The following is a 15,965-nucleotide window of genomic DNA, read 5'->3' on the forward strand; positions in this document are numbered from 1 at the left end:
CAATCCAAATCAATCCACCAAGCCTCATATTTCGAGATCCACAATCCTAGTCCTAGGGATCTCCGAAACCCATCTTCCACCAACCTAACTCTTTGAAATCCTATTGCATCAACTTTATAATCCCCTCATCCATCTCCCTATCCTGGATTCCTTTTTATAGCGCTCCGCTCCTTCATCCTCTACAATCCCTGAGGTCTTAAGCTTGCTTCCTCTTGTGCATTTGATTCTCCTTTATCATTCTCCCATAGTGAGAGTTTGAGCTAATTTAGCCTCTTCTCTTAAGCCAATTTGAGTCTTCTTGCTCATCTCGGATTCTTGTACTTTTCAAGAAGCCATCGAGCCTCACTTTCTCTCCCCGCTGCCTTCTTGAGGGGGCATCTCATAGTCCATTCTCTCCTCTTCTGCTCTAGCCTTGGGCATCTTATTTTCTTATCTTTGATGTCATGCCACTTGCGGCATCACATCAAAGAGGGGCAAAATGTAGACACCTAAAAATCCTTTAGAAAATAAAGTATTTTTATTTTCTGAAAAATTCCCGATGACATCATCATTTATTAATTAATTAATTATTTAATTAATTAATTAATTAATTTTTATGCCATTAAATCCTTTTATCTTAATTAAAAATATTTAATTAAGGAATCCCTCCCAAAAATGTTTAAATCTTATTTAAACATTATTTCCTTATTTATTAATTATTTAATTAATAAATTGACCAAAAATCCTAAAATAAATAAAAAATTTATTTTTTTCCCAAAAGTTGGCCAATTTCCTTATGACCAATAACCTCTTCCAAAATCTTCTAATCCTTCTTTAATTTTGATTAAAGGCTAATCCCATCATTTCCTACCCCTAATCCCAACTCAAAATATTTAATTAAAATTAAATATTAATCCTCATGTTTATTAAAAAAGTTTTAATAAATATCTCCTCAACCCAAACCCTTGAAATAAATAAAACTTTATTTATTTCCTAAAAATCTAATTTATCCTCATCCTAAGAAGTTCTAGACTCTTCTAGAAAGTCTTCATCCTCATCCTAGGAAATTCTAGACTATTCTAGAAAGTCTTTATCCTCCTCCAAAATCTAGACTCTTCTAGAAGATGTCTTTAAACCTAATCCTAATCCCCTCCTAACCTTGTCACATTCCCTAAACATGGGTTAAAACTTACTAACCCAAGCCAAAGCTAACAAATATCTCCTCCTTCACCCACCCTCATTAAATGCCATCCACTTGCCTATCCCTAAGCTAATCCTAAACCATCCTAATCCATCCTCTAATCATTTGCACAAGCCTAAGCAAGCTTAAAACTTTCCTAATCAAGTCCAAGTCGAATTTTCTCTCATCACCCTCAAAATATCTCAACCATAAAACTTTATGAAGTCCACTAGGCCATAAATGACTCTTACAAACCCTTTTATTGCTCTTACAAGTCATTATGAGGGTCTTTATGAAGATTTTATCCCTTGAGCCTCCTTTGTTGACTCATCCTTCCCCTTTCCTCCATCCTCTCACCATGTGACATGTGTCACTCCTTGATTGGCTATAAGGAAGCACAATCCATGTGCTCTCCTCTCATGCAATCTGAGCCCTCCATAAGCTTTTTCCCATCCTTGCATCTTAGCCCTCAAACCCTCAAGCCTCTTGCCTATAAATTGGATCCTTCCCCTTTGCAAAATAACACAATCCATGAAGTAAAGTTATAATGCTATTTTGAGAGCCAAATCCATACTAAAGCCATCTATCCACACAAAAAATCCACAATCATCCATTGAAGCCCTTTTTGAAGCATAAAGCTTGAGCATACATCCTATCTATTTAGACAAAGCTACTCAACAAGAGAGCTTCTTATTGAGAGAGCCCATTAATGGCTCATATTTTCAATTAAGAGCTCATCTTAGTCTATCTTGAAGTTTATGAATTTTTTTTAGTTTGTAGAAGCTTTATTTAAATTTGGTTTCTATTAGCATACTAACATTTTCTCATATACACTAAGTTCATTATTTGATTAAAAGAACATATCCCCTTTTAATTAAATAAAAGACCCCATTCTTCTAACCCACTTAAAGTGCACACATAAAGTCTTTTTTCTATTTTGCAATTAAAAGAAAAGGCTTTGTGACTTTTGTCTTATATGACAAGTCAACTTATATTCTATTGGTTGATTTGTGTGTGCACATGGATCACTCCTATTTTAAAATTCCACCGTTGATCATCCACCATCTTCATCTTGATCTCCACCGTCCATACATCTTTAAAAGGGAGAGAGCTTTCCCCCTCAATCCATCCATCTTTTGAATATTGTTATGCTGCAGGTTTTCTAACAGGTTTCTTTGGAGCTTTGTGGAGAACTTCTCATTTCTTGTCTCATTCTCTCATTCCATCACATTAGCATAAGATCATATGGCATTCTTAGCATAGTTGCATTTTAGTTTAACTTTAATTTCTTGCAATAATATCACATAGTTTAAATATTTGGTTTTGTAACAATATCATACATGCTTAGTATAGCTACATTTTGCATTATCATCTTAGCTTAGTTTTCATACTTGCATTGCATTCTTGAGGGATTCCTTGAAGATATTTGAACTCTTGCTCTTGTCTCAAAGAACCTCCCGTTGCATGGTTTACTAGCAAGAAGTACATTTCTAAGGCTTGGCTGAGAGCCTTCATGCTGAAATACTAACTCCTTGCACTCCGTGGATAGGGAGCTCTAAGTTGGCATCCAAGCATTCCAACTCATGGAATCGTTTGGATAGAAGGGTTTAGAGTGGGACACTTTCGAGTGTACATTTTGGCGCCCACCGTGGGGCTTGAATCAAATTTTCAGCTCCATTTGCTTTCATTTCTTATCTCTGGTTTTTTACAGCAGCATATTGGGTCTAGTCAAATGCTTTTGTAGAATTTTTACTTTGGTTTTAAGGCCAAGCCATAAGTAAATTGGTTTGAAGGCCAAAAACTTAGTTGGTTTAAAGATTTGATCATATCTTTTAAACCGCTTAGAATTTGGTTCTAAAATTTTGTTTGTAGGTTGCGTATATGCTCAAAATGTTTCAGTCCAATTTTCAGAGCATTTTGACGTGATTTTCGGAAGTTATGATTTTTTCTTTATTTTTCATAAAAAGCCATTTTTGATCGCAAATCAGCGCATTTTTTAGAAAAACTTATATTTTCAGAAATATTTTTGAATTCTAATGGGGGTTCTTTCTTTGTGTTTTTAATTTTGAGATCGTATTAAGGATCAAAAACTCGATTTGATAAATTTGGCCTATTTTGACAAAATCAATCTCTAGGGAGAAAATGAAGAGATTTTTTAAAATTTCTTGCATTTTTGGAAAGCTCTCTGATTTTTAATAGGGGTCTCTTCTTTTTATTTTCATTTTTGGAAACGAAATCATAGCAAAAAAGTCCAATCTTGTTGACTAGGTCAAAACCAAAGAGTAAAAATGAAAGCATTTGTGATTAACTTGCACTTTCTTTGCATGTTCTTGGTTGGAAGATAAATTAGATTTTTGAAGCAACTCACCACTTTTTATTGTAGATTTTTATGTTATTTCACATTAACTTTTGTTGCTAACAAGTTGTGATTTCAGATTGCCATCCTTGTGAAAAAAATTGAAACATTGCATAAAAAGAACGCATGTCAAAGCTTCAAATGCACAAGGGCTACTAACGATTGTTTGCAGGGCTGCCCAAAGCATAAAAAACCCAAAATTTCTTGCTTTTTTGTTTTCATGTGTGGCATTGAATAATTGTTCATTTTTCATAGGCACATAAAACTTGTGATTGGAGTCTTTTGGTAATAGAAGAGTATGCTCTTCACCCTTGTGGTGAATCAGAAATCTTGACTTGCCATTTGGTTTCAAAAGCAAGGGGTAACTGAATCTTCTTGGCGTGTTTGGGAGAAAATGATTGGAATAGGAGAGTATGCTCTTCACCCTTGTGGTGAACCAGAAATCTTGACTTCCAAAATTTGATCCACTTTGTGTAGTTAGAATCCTTTAGAGGGCCTGCTCTCGGACAACCTGAGAGGAACGACCCAAGTGGGAACAAGCTGATTACCTGGCTCTTCCAACCCACTATAAACTCAAGGCTACCAAGGACACAAAACTTTGGTAGACGTAGTGTTTATCTTCGCCTAGTGTGATCGCTTATGGGATTTTGACCATAGGGAAATCACTAGGCAAGAATGCTTAAGGTACTCTTGTGATCGCAAGATCGGTTACTCATCGCAAGGTGAGGTGTCCCATAATTGGGAGCAAGAAGAACACTATGAACGGAAGCCCTATCTAAACACCCTAAGTTAGTAACTACCTTTTTTAGCCACTCAACTTCTTGGTGCAAGGATCGATCCTAGTGGACTACCCGGATCACCCCAAGATTTTACACTCACCATATGTGTTCCCTTGGTTGTGCTTATGGCACTTCCATGACAAAGCTAATATCTCTTGTGGGCAACCACTTGGTGTGAGGAAAAGGAGCATCAAGCGTGGGCCAAGTTGTTGAGTAATGAACCATGTCCTTTAGGTAGATATTGCTTGATGTGTTCTCAAATGTGGTATACTTGTGAAAATCTTTTGAACATACACATGACGATAATTCTAAGAAATTCTTTTGAGACGTCACATATGCTTGTATCATGCAAGGTTGCTTTGTCCCTTTCTTGATTGTTTGAAGGCTACTCCATGTGTCACTATCTTGCTTGGAAAGAAATTGTTTTTGAACATCAAACTTGTTATGCTATCAACTATTGTCAAACTTTTTCAACCAAGTCAAAACATCAAATGCAAACATTTTCTTGTGTTGCTTGCTAAGAGGAGTCTCATCATTTGACTTTTTTTTCATATGTCTCTAGTTCTTGAACATGCTTAAAGTGACTCTTTGGTCTTGGTGCTCTTGGTCTTTCTATCTTCATGGTCTATGTCCACTTGATAGTTATCTTTTTGCTGAAATGGTTGCCTTAATTTCTTGACTACACTCTTGGGTTGGAGAGTTGTTCACTTGTCACCCTGCTTGCTCTATCTATTTGGCTATTTGGGCATCTTGCCTAGCTATTGACTTGATTCATTCATGTCGTAAGTTTCTTGGACATATTGTTTGACAAGTCGCTTTAATCTCTCTCTACTATCTTGGCAAGTGAACACTCTACCTCTCTAGTTTGGACATCAAGTTATCTTGTGTCACCCTATTAGCTTCCTCTAGTCTCCTTCATGCTTGATTATCTATCTACCACTATGGAATTCAAAGCTTGTGCTACCAAACCTCAACCGAATCTAGATGATCATGATATCCTCCATGTCACTAAAGAGTTTCAAGATCTATATGCACAATACAAAGAACTAGAAGAGACAAATGATCTTTCTTACCTTCATCTCTCTAAGCGCATGATAGAAATGAAGTCTAAACTTGAGAAAAGGTTGGAGGAGAAGATTGCATCATTACATGGATCTTCCTTAAGGTCTTTACATGCATGTGAGTCACCTTCTTTGAGGTCATCCTCTTCTTCTAGGTCTACATGCTCTACTTCAAGACATCAAATGTCTTCATCTTCTAGATCTAAAGACCTCTTTAGAGAACAAGCAAGTGATACCTCCTTTGAGCCTATGCTAAAATTTCATTATGGACCTATCTTTGACCAAGATAATGATAAAGACATGGATGGATACCATTCACATGAGAAACAACAAAAGGACTCTAGACATAATTTTGATAGAACTTTTTCTCCCTTGGAAGATTCTTATGATGACACTTTGCAAAAACTTATTGGCAATAAGATCATCATGTTACCTAAGTCTAGCTCATATGGAAACCCATTCTTGGATATCTATTGTGCTTATCATCAACATAATGAGCATAGTACTTCAGATTGCATTGAGCTAAAACATAAAATCCAAGATCTTATTGATAATGGAATTATTGGAACCTCTAATGATTCATGCGATGAGGATACTTTTCTTGAGCGAGATTACATTAATGAACCTATGTCTAGTAGTGGCTCCATTACATCTTCCACTTCTTCCAACACGCATGCATCTCCCAACACCTCAAAGCTTTCCAACATGCCTCCATCAAATAAAGAACCTAATGCTTTCCACATTGACTATGTGTATCCTAAAGGGCTACCTCTAAAAGAAGCTCAAGCTAACCTTTACTTGGCTACAAACCTTTTCCATGCTACTAATCCTAAACATCCTCAACCTTCATGCACTACTATGCCTAATCCAAGCATTACTCCATTCACTCTTCATTCTCCCTTGTCCTTAGAAGTGGCTCCATGTCAAGAGGACTATCAAAAAGAAAAAGCTATAAATGTCAAGAAAGATCAAGATCAATCACCCTTTCATCTTCAAAATTTCACCCCTCCATATCCTATATCTTGTCCACCTCCTAAGTATGATGAAGATACCACTTCCATTATCTCCCTTGAGCTTACTGAAAATTATGAGAAAAGTTCTCTTCATATGCTATCCAAAGCTACTTGTCAAGATCAAAGCATCCCCTCATGTTCTACTTCTCCACATCCACTTCAAAATTGTGCTCAAGCTTCAAGTGCTCCTATTAAAAATGTTGTTCCTATCAAAGCTACTCATGAGTCTATTGATGACTTTGACCATATTGCTCATTCTAAAGATGTTGATATCCCTTCCCACTATCCCTTTGCATTTTCTAAATCTATCCTTGGTGCTTATCCATCTAAGCTAAAGTCTTCAAACCTTCCATCTATATTGGGACCTTATGTTCCTTCATCTCCTACATTCACTCCTAGCTCATTTCCTAGCTCTCTTATATTACCTCAAGATCAACAAAGACACTCATCCTTGATGACTTTTCACCCATCTATACATCTAAACCAGTCATATCATCCTTATTCATCCACAAATACCAAATCCCTTGGAAGTGAGAATAAACATAAGAATCCATTGAAAAAGAAAGATCACTATGTCCCATCTAATCGACATGTGAATGCTAAGAAGGAAAATGCACAAAAGAGACTACAAAGGTCCACTATTAAGAGAGCTAAATCAAATAAAATGTGGGTTCCTAAATCCATCATTGAAGAAATGCACTCTCAAGCACCCAAAGAACAAGGAAAATCTAAAGCTATGTGGATTCTCAAGTCTCTTTTAAAAGACTTGAGTATTGAAAATACTTCAAAGTTGACATTCAAGCTTCCAAAGGCTTCCATTCCATCTTCTTCCAAAAATCTTTCTAAAAATATTCCAAAGCCTTCCACTCCACTTTTTTCCAAATCTTTTCTATCACCTCATACATCTAAACCTCAAGCTACTTCATCCATGATTCCTCCATCATTCCAATACCCTTTAAGGTGTGTGTCAACATTGATCTTGTCCAATATTTCAACTACCCTCATGAAATCCTCTAAAGCTTACACCTCCTTTCTATACATGAACTCTTATCCTCCATATATTCTTCCTACTACCATTTCCCTTTCATCACCCTATCAACATCTTTGAGCATACCTTTCTATGGTCTTGGCTTATCATGGCTTATCTTTCCTATAGGAGCACTATCTAAATTCAAAAGCTTGAGCTCTTTCTAAAAATTCAAAAAAAAAAAAAAGAAAAAAGAAAAAAATTGAAAATGTGCCTTGGTGAAAACGACTTCTTGTGGCACCTTGGTAGCAAAAGTAAAGAGAAATAAATCCATGGTGAAAACTACTTCTTGTTGCACCTTGGATAAGTACCATGATGAAAACTTGGCAAACAGGCATCATGCGTAATTCTTCCATCATCCATCTATCCCCTCTTCTCTCTTTAATCTTGACAATGTTGAGCTATCTTTGCATATTGGCTATCTTATCCACAATATTCTCTGTTGTGTTTTCTCATTCACTCATAGCCTCCATCTTGAGTTTTATTCTTATTGCTCTATCCCATTGCTATACTATCTAGTTGACCCCTTGGTCTTGATCATAATAAATGAAACATGGTTCTCATAGGTCTCTTGACATGGCTACTCTTTTGGACTACACACTTCATGCTATCTCACTTGTTGGCTTCACCACTTATCCTACATGCTATCTTTCTCATTAGCTTCCATCGCTTATCTTCATGCTATCTCACTTGTTGGCTTTATTGCTTATCCTACATGCTATCTTTCTCATTACTTCCATTGCTTATCCAAAATATGCTTCATATGACTATTTCACCTCTTTCCCTAGCTTGGGTACTCTTGAGGAGTCAGTCCTTGAGGATCACTTTCACTTGCTTCATACTCATTTTTCATCCATCTTTGCATATCCACCAGCTCGTTGCTCCATCATATCCTATACCTTGCTAGACATTGGGTGAATATGATGTGATCTTTCTTAAGAACTAGTGATCTCTAAAACCTTCTAAAAATTTCAAAAAATCATATATGATGCTGAAAAAATCCTAAAAATCAAAAAATGTCCTGAAAAAATGATCATCTTAGTGAAAACCTAGCAATAGGCACTTTGATGTATCGCCAAATAAATAAAAAATACAAAAATACAAAAAAATTGAAAAAAAGTCTTGAAAAAATCTGTCAAGTGGTGAAAATCTGGAAACAGGCACTACTTGAAACCCTTGCAGCTATGTCTATCAATCTCAATCATCCATTTCACTACACATTTTTTGGCTTGGAATTGTTTCTTGTCCTCATCTTGGGGGCATAGCTACTTAGCCTATTGAGGTATTCTTGTGCATTAGGGTTTCTTTGACAACTCACAAAATAGTGTTTCTCAACACTTCCCCCACTTTGACATCAAGTGTTTTTCAACACTTTATAGATAGTTTACCTACGGTCTCCGATGTCGTGATATTTCTCACTATTAGAATCAAGTCTGGAAGAAATGGCCAAGTAACTTGCACACATGCACTTTAACACTTAAACAACTGAGCTATGCTGATATTTATCTACTTTGTGTGTTGTCTATGATTATTTCTTTGCCATATGTTCCCTCCCTAATAGTCTTTCGAGGATGTCATTGACTAGAAGACTAGGGGCATGGGGCATGTCTTCTTGATTTCTGCTTGTGGGTATACTTTGTTTGTCTATAGTGTTGTAAGCATTCGTGCTTGTCCTATTCAACACTTTGACTTATAAATGTATCATCCTTGACTATTGTGCAAGACCTCACTCAGGGTTATCTTGGTGCTTATGCCTTGGTACAAGTATGATCTTGCTAAATTAAACTTAGGGAATCTAATCGTGTAGTTATCTTGACTTACATGTCTCTGATGCTTAGATTATATTTCCACATACCTATCTAATATCGATCATATTCATATCCTCATAGTTATACTAGTGATGGTTGTATGATCTCATGATGTCCCTAATAAATGCTCAATGATGAAATTAAGAGTCTAAATGTTATGCACTTCTTGCTGGTAAACCACTTTGCATATTAGCTTGCATTTTAGGTTCATTTTCTAGCTTAGTCTTGCATTCTTGCATATGGGGAGAGCTCTCTCTTCATCTTTTTGTGGACATATCAGCTAACTCCTTTCATATATTTCTTTACTTTCTTCTTGTTCATGTCTTTTCACCTTCTTAATCTTTCGCTTCATCTCTTTTCTATCTTGTCATCAAATTATATAAAGTTTTGACCTCTTAAATAATTTTGACGTCCTAGATTCATTTTCGGGATCGAAATCCAAATTCGAGTTCATCTCGATGGTCAAAATTGTCTTTTAAAATTCTACTTTCTTCTGAGCAGTTAGCTGACCTTTTAAGGTCTAATCTCTAAATCATCACTGGGGCATCTTCATTTCTTCATGTCTTCATCATTTCCATACTTCATATCTACTTAAATTCACTATTTCATGTCTAAAATCACCTTTCTACTCATTTCGACCTTATTTTTATGCTATATCCTTCAAGGTCAACTCTAGTCAAACTGGGGCATTTTATCAATTTTTTTATATAGTCATTCTTGGGTTCTAATCATCTATCTATCATCTTGGACATTGCTATATTCTAATTTTCTCATGTCTAGCCAATTTCTGCATCCCCTTGCCTCATTTCGATTTCGATCCCGAGGGGGCAGAAATACTCTATCACTGCTTAGGAGCATTTGTTTGATCTTCTCACTTGCTCTCACTCTATCCTCTTTTCTAAGTGTTAGTATTCTTCTTGAATTCTGACATCATATCTTCCTAGTGCTCAGTACTATTGCTATCAGGCTATGCATTCAAGACTTGCTATCTATTTCTGCATTTCATTCTTTGAAATCAGATATCTATATCTATCACTGCCTACTTGGCTTTCTAATTTCTTTGACTTAATGTGTTCTCAGATCGATCACGCATTAGTTAAAGAGGGGCAAATGTAATCACCTAAAAATGGTCATCTAGACTATTAGCCCCCTTCTCAGCATTTTGGCTAAATTAATTTAATCACTTACCTAAGCCAAATTGCTAATAATCAATTTATTTGATTATAACCTATAGTTTGACTATGCTATCCTAAGTTCATTATTTGATTAAAAGAACATATCCCCTTTTAATTAAATAAAAGACCCCATTCTTCTAACCCACTTAAAGTGCACACATAAAGTCTTTTTTCTATTTTGCAATTAAAAGAAAAGGCTTTGTGACTTTTGTCTTATATGACAAGTCAACTTATATTCTATTGGTTGATTTGTGTGTGCACATGGATCACTCCTATTTTCGAATTCCACCATTGATCATCCACCATCTTCATCTTGATCTCCACCGTCCATACATCTTTAAAAGGGAGAGAGCTTTCCCCCTCAATCCATCCATCTTTTGAATATTGTTATGCTGCAGGTTTTCTAACAGGGTTCTTTGGAGCTTTGTGGAGAACTTCTCATTTCTTGTCTCATTCTCTCATTCCATCACATTAGCATAAGATCATATGGCATTCTTAGCATAGTTGCATTTTAGTTTAACTTTAATTTCTTGCAATAATATCACATAGTTTAAATATTTGGTTTTGTAACAATCTCATACATGCTTAGTATAGCTGCATTTTGCATTATCATCTTAGCTTAGTTTTCATACTTGCATTGCATTCTTGAGGAATTCCTTGAAGATATTTGCACTCTTGCTCTTGTCTCAAAGAACCTCCCGTTGCATGGTTTACTAGCAAGAAGTACATTTCTAAGGCTTGGCTGAGAGCCTTCATGCTGAAATACTAACTCCTTGCACTCCGTGGATAGGGAGCTCTAAGTTGGCATCCAAGCATTCCAACTCATGGAATCGTTTGGATAGAAGGGTTTAGAGTGTGACACAAATCGAGTGTACAGCATATAATGAATATAGTAGTGCCTTTGCTTCCTATAGCACATCCATTCAATGAAATAGTGCATATGATCAATGCAGTGACACTTATGCTACTTGTAACACATCCATGTGATAGAATGACACAAATAATTGTCCATGGACCACTTGTGATTGTTATAGTGTTTGTGCTTGGTTTAGCAGTACATATGATATATGGAATAGTGTAAAGCAATCTTGTAGTGCATTTGGTGCATTAGATAGTGTACATGGCTAGTCTAGGGGTTGTCCAATAGCAGAGAGTCTAGATAGGTAGGTGGGAATATGCATAATCTTGACCCATGTTTAGGATATAATTCTGATTGTTGAATTGATGAGTTGGGAGTCGACCCAGAAACTTGTTTACATAATGAATTAAAAAAAATAGGACATGTGTAGGTCCAAGACCAAAAAATGGGCTAATATATAACATACTATGGGAAAATCACAAAACTCAATAAATATATGCTAATACCCTTAAGTCTACCATGAAAGACAGCTAAAACAAAGAAAGAAACATAAAGTAAAACTCCATCATTTAGTTATAGATCCCATGTCCTTGTTTGTTATCCATATTATGTAGCTCCAATTTCTTATATTACACACAATTGAAAGAAAAATCATATAATGAGATGATTCTATTAAGAGTACTAGAAGTTTGATTTCAAGCCTAATAGATGATAAAGATGAAGACTCTAAGGATATGGCTCTTAAGGATTAATGATTAAGGACCAAAATAGGAAAAAGAAGGTTCATTTTATAGCCAACATGAAGGAGGAGAGAATTGAATGAGAGGATGGACACTTGTCACCTTGAATGTGCAACTCATCATGAGATTTCTTAGGATATCTATGACACATAAGACACAAGATGCCAAATGTAAGATTCTATTGCGTGCGAAAGTCAACATGACTAACAATGGATGGGAATCTATGGCATGCATATTGTATGCATGGAATGTGGCCTCAATTGTAACACACGCACTTCAACATGGTCATGTATGCAGATTCATCTTGGGATGAACATGAGATTGTTTACTCAAAATAGATCCAGTAAGGTGACCTGTTGCCTTCTATCTAGAAGGATTTCAAATGCTTGTTTAATATCCCTAGATTTGAGGTGTAGGAAACTAGACCCTCTAAGAATGAAGAATTTAAGAATGTAACTAGTCTATATGAGAATGCAATGTAGTCTAAATGTGTTGTGCAATTAAGCTAAGAACCTGTAAAATAAACTAGATTAACCATATGCATTTTTAAAAACTAGATGAGATTAAGCTAAGAATGTAAAAATATGAGAATATGTGAGCTAAAATGAGTATGAAATGCAGTAGCAATTTGATATCAATCAAAAATCAGCCCCTTTAATGAGGAATTGGGGGTTTCTTAAATAGAATTCTTGAAATCCTTCAATGGTTTAGATCAACTCAAATTGACAATTAGGATTGAAGCATAGTTTCAGTTACAGTGGAAGATTCCAAATTTAGATGAAGTTAACTACCTCAGATCCTAAGTGCAAGAAATAGTTAACTCAGATAGACTTTAGTGGTGAGAACAAGTGATTTGGATCACTTCTAATTTGACTAGTAGTTAACTAGGACTTTCCATTTTGAACAATTGGTCTTTGTGCAAGCTTATCCTTTCGTATGTGAAGATTAGTCGCTTCTCATGTGAATAAAAACTCAAGTGTTTTCTTGCATGCATTAGTGGAAGTGTTCGTGTGGGAGGCACCCACTTCTCATGCAAAGAACAAGAAATTCCTCTCAATCTTCATTTGCAAGATCTTCATTTCTCATGTGAGATATTGATTTCTCACATGAATAAGTTAATTCTCATGCAAAGACATGAAATCTTGCATGAGATCTTGCTATTTTGCATGAAATCCAGTGACAACAAAGTGCAATTTTTTCAATTTTTGCATTTTAACTTGAAATTTGTAGTTGTTTCTTCATCATTTCACTATATGGACCGAGTACTAATTGTTTGATTTTCATTGGTGGTTGTGTGTGCATAAGAATTTTGATGACATCTCATTTAGATCCCACTATCCACCATATGGAGCTTTGTTGCAAAGTCTTGATGATGCTGATAGGGCATGTATTACCCAATTGGGTCTATCTTCACTATGCTAGATCCTAGTAGTGCTAGTGAATCATGGCTTTCTTACCACCCTAGTCGAGCATTTCCATTCGAAGACAAACACCTTCTATCTACCAGTGGGCGAGATGACGATCACCCCAAAGGACATCTATTAGATACTACAAATCCCATTCCATGGGGCAAGGGTGTTATATGATGTGGTGCCTCAAGTAGGCATAAAGGCATTATTTGCTAATTTTGGGAGGCAGTTAGCGAGTGGATGAGCCATCACCTTAGATGAGCTAGTACATACTTATATGTCGACACACAGATTGTTAGTAATGTTAGTGATCTTACTCAACTATTTTTTGATGCTAGATAGGGGATAGCATGGATTGGAGTATGGTTGGGGGGTTATCTTATGCCAGATGTTGGATGAGCCAGAGATATTTGGGTGCGGTCAGTGCATGCTTGCACACATGTTTCATGAGATACATGAGATAGTATTTTATGGGAAGAAGACTATGACCATTAGGGTGTATGTGCTATAGATTTTGGCATGGGAGAATTTACCAATGTGCAGACCCATTAATGAGGATGCTTGTGAGCCAACAGAGCCATATATCTAGAGATATCGAGGACACATTACCCAAGTTTTCTTGCATAAGACTAAGCACTAGAGGACTTGTCTTGATGACTTGGTCTCTATCATATGGCAGCCCTAGCGAGAGACAAAAGATTAAGATGATGCTCCTAGAGAGCTAGGCTAGATGTTCTTCTCATGACCACTATTGGGTAGGATATCACAAATTATTGAGAGGTTCACTATTTCATGGATGTGGTGGTAGTATGACCAACCATAGGATATCTCATAGGAGTACTATGCCTACACCAGATTGGCAAAGAACATAGAGCAGGGATGGCCACCATGACTAGATCTAGGCATATCCATGATAGATGTGCACACCCTTATTATGACATAGTGGGACTATCTCCTAGAAATAGCAGATGTAGGGATGATGGCTACATATTAGGTTTATTTTATTAGTCACCCATTCCTAAGATTGAGTGATCCTTTGGGGATGGCTACACAGGCTCCCTAGTGATAGGCACCACAGTAGTAGTAGTAGCACCTCAGCAACAATAGCAACCATAGCTGCAACCATAGGTTTGATATAGAACTCAGCAGGTGCAGATCCCCCCATGGTAGATGGGATCTGACATAGTTGCTAGAGGTAGCGGGATGGAGCAAGGTTGACGATGGAGGCCAAGGACTGAGGAGCAGGCACCTTAGTAGCAAGCCCCTGAGTTATTGGATGAGGAGATGTTGGATCAACCTATGACAGGGACACAAGATATCTTGAGGCACCATTGAGAGAAAATTTGTTAGGCCTCCCATTAGTTGGGAGAGTTGTAGATACAGGTAGCTGTCAGAGACGCACAGCTTGCAGAGCAAGATCAGGAGATTGGCCAATGGAGAGAGCAAGTATAGACTACTAAGCAAAGGGCAGAGATGTTGTAGGATGAGGTTTGTTTATAGGCAGTCTGAGTGGCCTATTACTTTGCAATGTACTTGACAGTGGTGCCCGATGATGCTCTACAGGTGCCTCAATCCTCATAGTACACTCATGAGTCCAAGATTGCATGACCTCCTACTAGACCTAACATGACACCGCCTCCTCTAGTGGGTGAGGGTATAGGACAGAGTTAGATGCTATGTTCCTTACTCTTGATTTTAATATCTAGTTGTGTATCTATTGTTGTGCCAGCACCATTTTGTATTATTTTGATCGATAGTACTTGAGTAGTGCCAATTTTTTGTGCTAACACATTTGTTGATATATATATGAGATTTTGAGCTAAGTATCATTGTGTACATGTCATTTTCTATGTCTACCTTGCCTCAATGTACATGAGATATCAACATGATGATTATGGGATGCATGTATTGTGTTATGGATGCATATGTACTTTGATGTGATGTGACATGATTATGCAGTGTAGATAATATGAGTATATGGATGCAATGCATATGGAAATGAACTAACATCTCATGTAGTGTTGCATGTTTTTGTTTGACAGTGACATGTATTCCATCAAGGAGCGCAAACTAATGAACCAAATACTTGTGTAGCCATGGGGAATCCAAATACATTTGAAGAGACCCCCAATCGCTCATCATGAAGAATAGAAACAAAATCACAACTAAATCGTGTGCTTATGGAAGTGAATTATGTAATGCAACCCTAGGTTTGGTTACTGAGCTTGACAATTTATCATCACTGGACATAAATGAAGCTTATATATCCTACAATTATCACTAACTTTGCAATCATGGAAATAGGAATAGGACATATGCCATAGGTTTTTTAGGATTGAATGTAACCATTTGAGGCGCAAGAAGCTAGAATGACCAGAACATTTGTCCCTTTTAATATAGCAAGTTAACATAAGCATCAAAGCATAAATACTAGGATGACTAGAATGTTGCTTGCATGTAGATGCGCCAAACACATGGAAGATCCTTCTTATGCTAAATAATCAGTATGTAGTATGTCTACAACAACCTTTGCATTTATAACCTAAGACAAAAAAATGTGTCATATATACTCACAGTGA

Source organism: Cupressus sempervirens, chromosome 2 (assembly GCF_028749045.1).
Source record: "Cupressus sempervirens isolate cs-2001-9-10 chromosome 2, ASM2874904v1, whole genome shotgun sequence".
Lineage (NCBI taxonomy): Eukaryota > Viridiplantae > Streptophyta > Pinopsida > Cupressales > Cupressaceae > Cupressus > Cupressus sempervirens.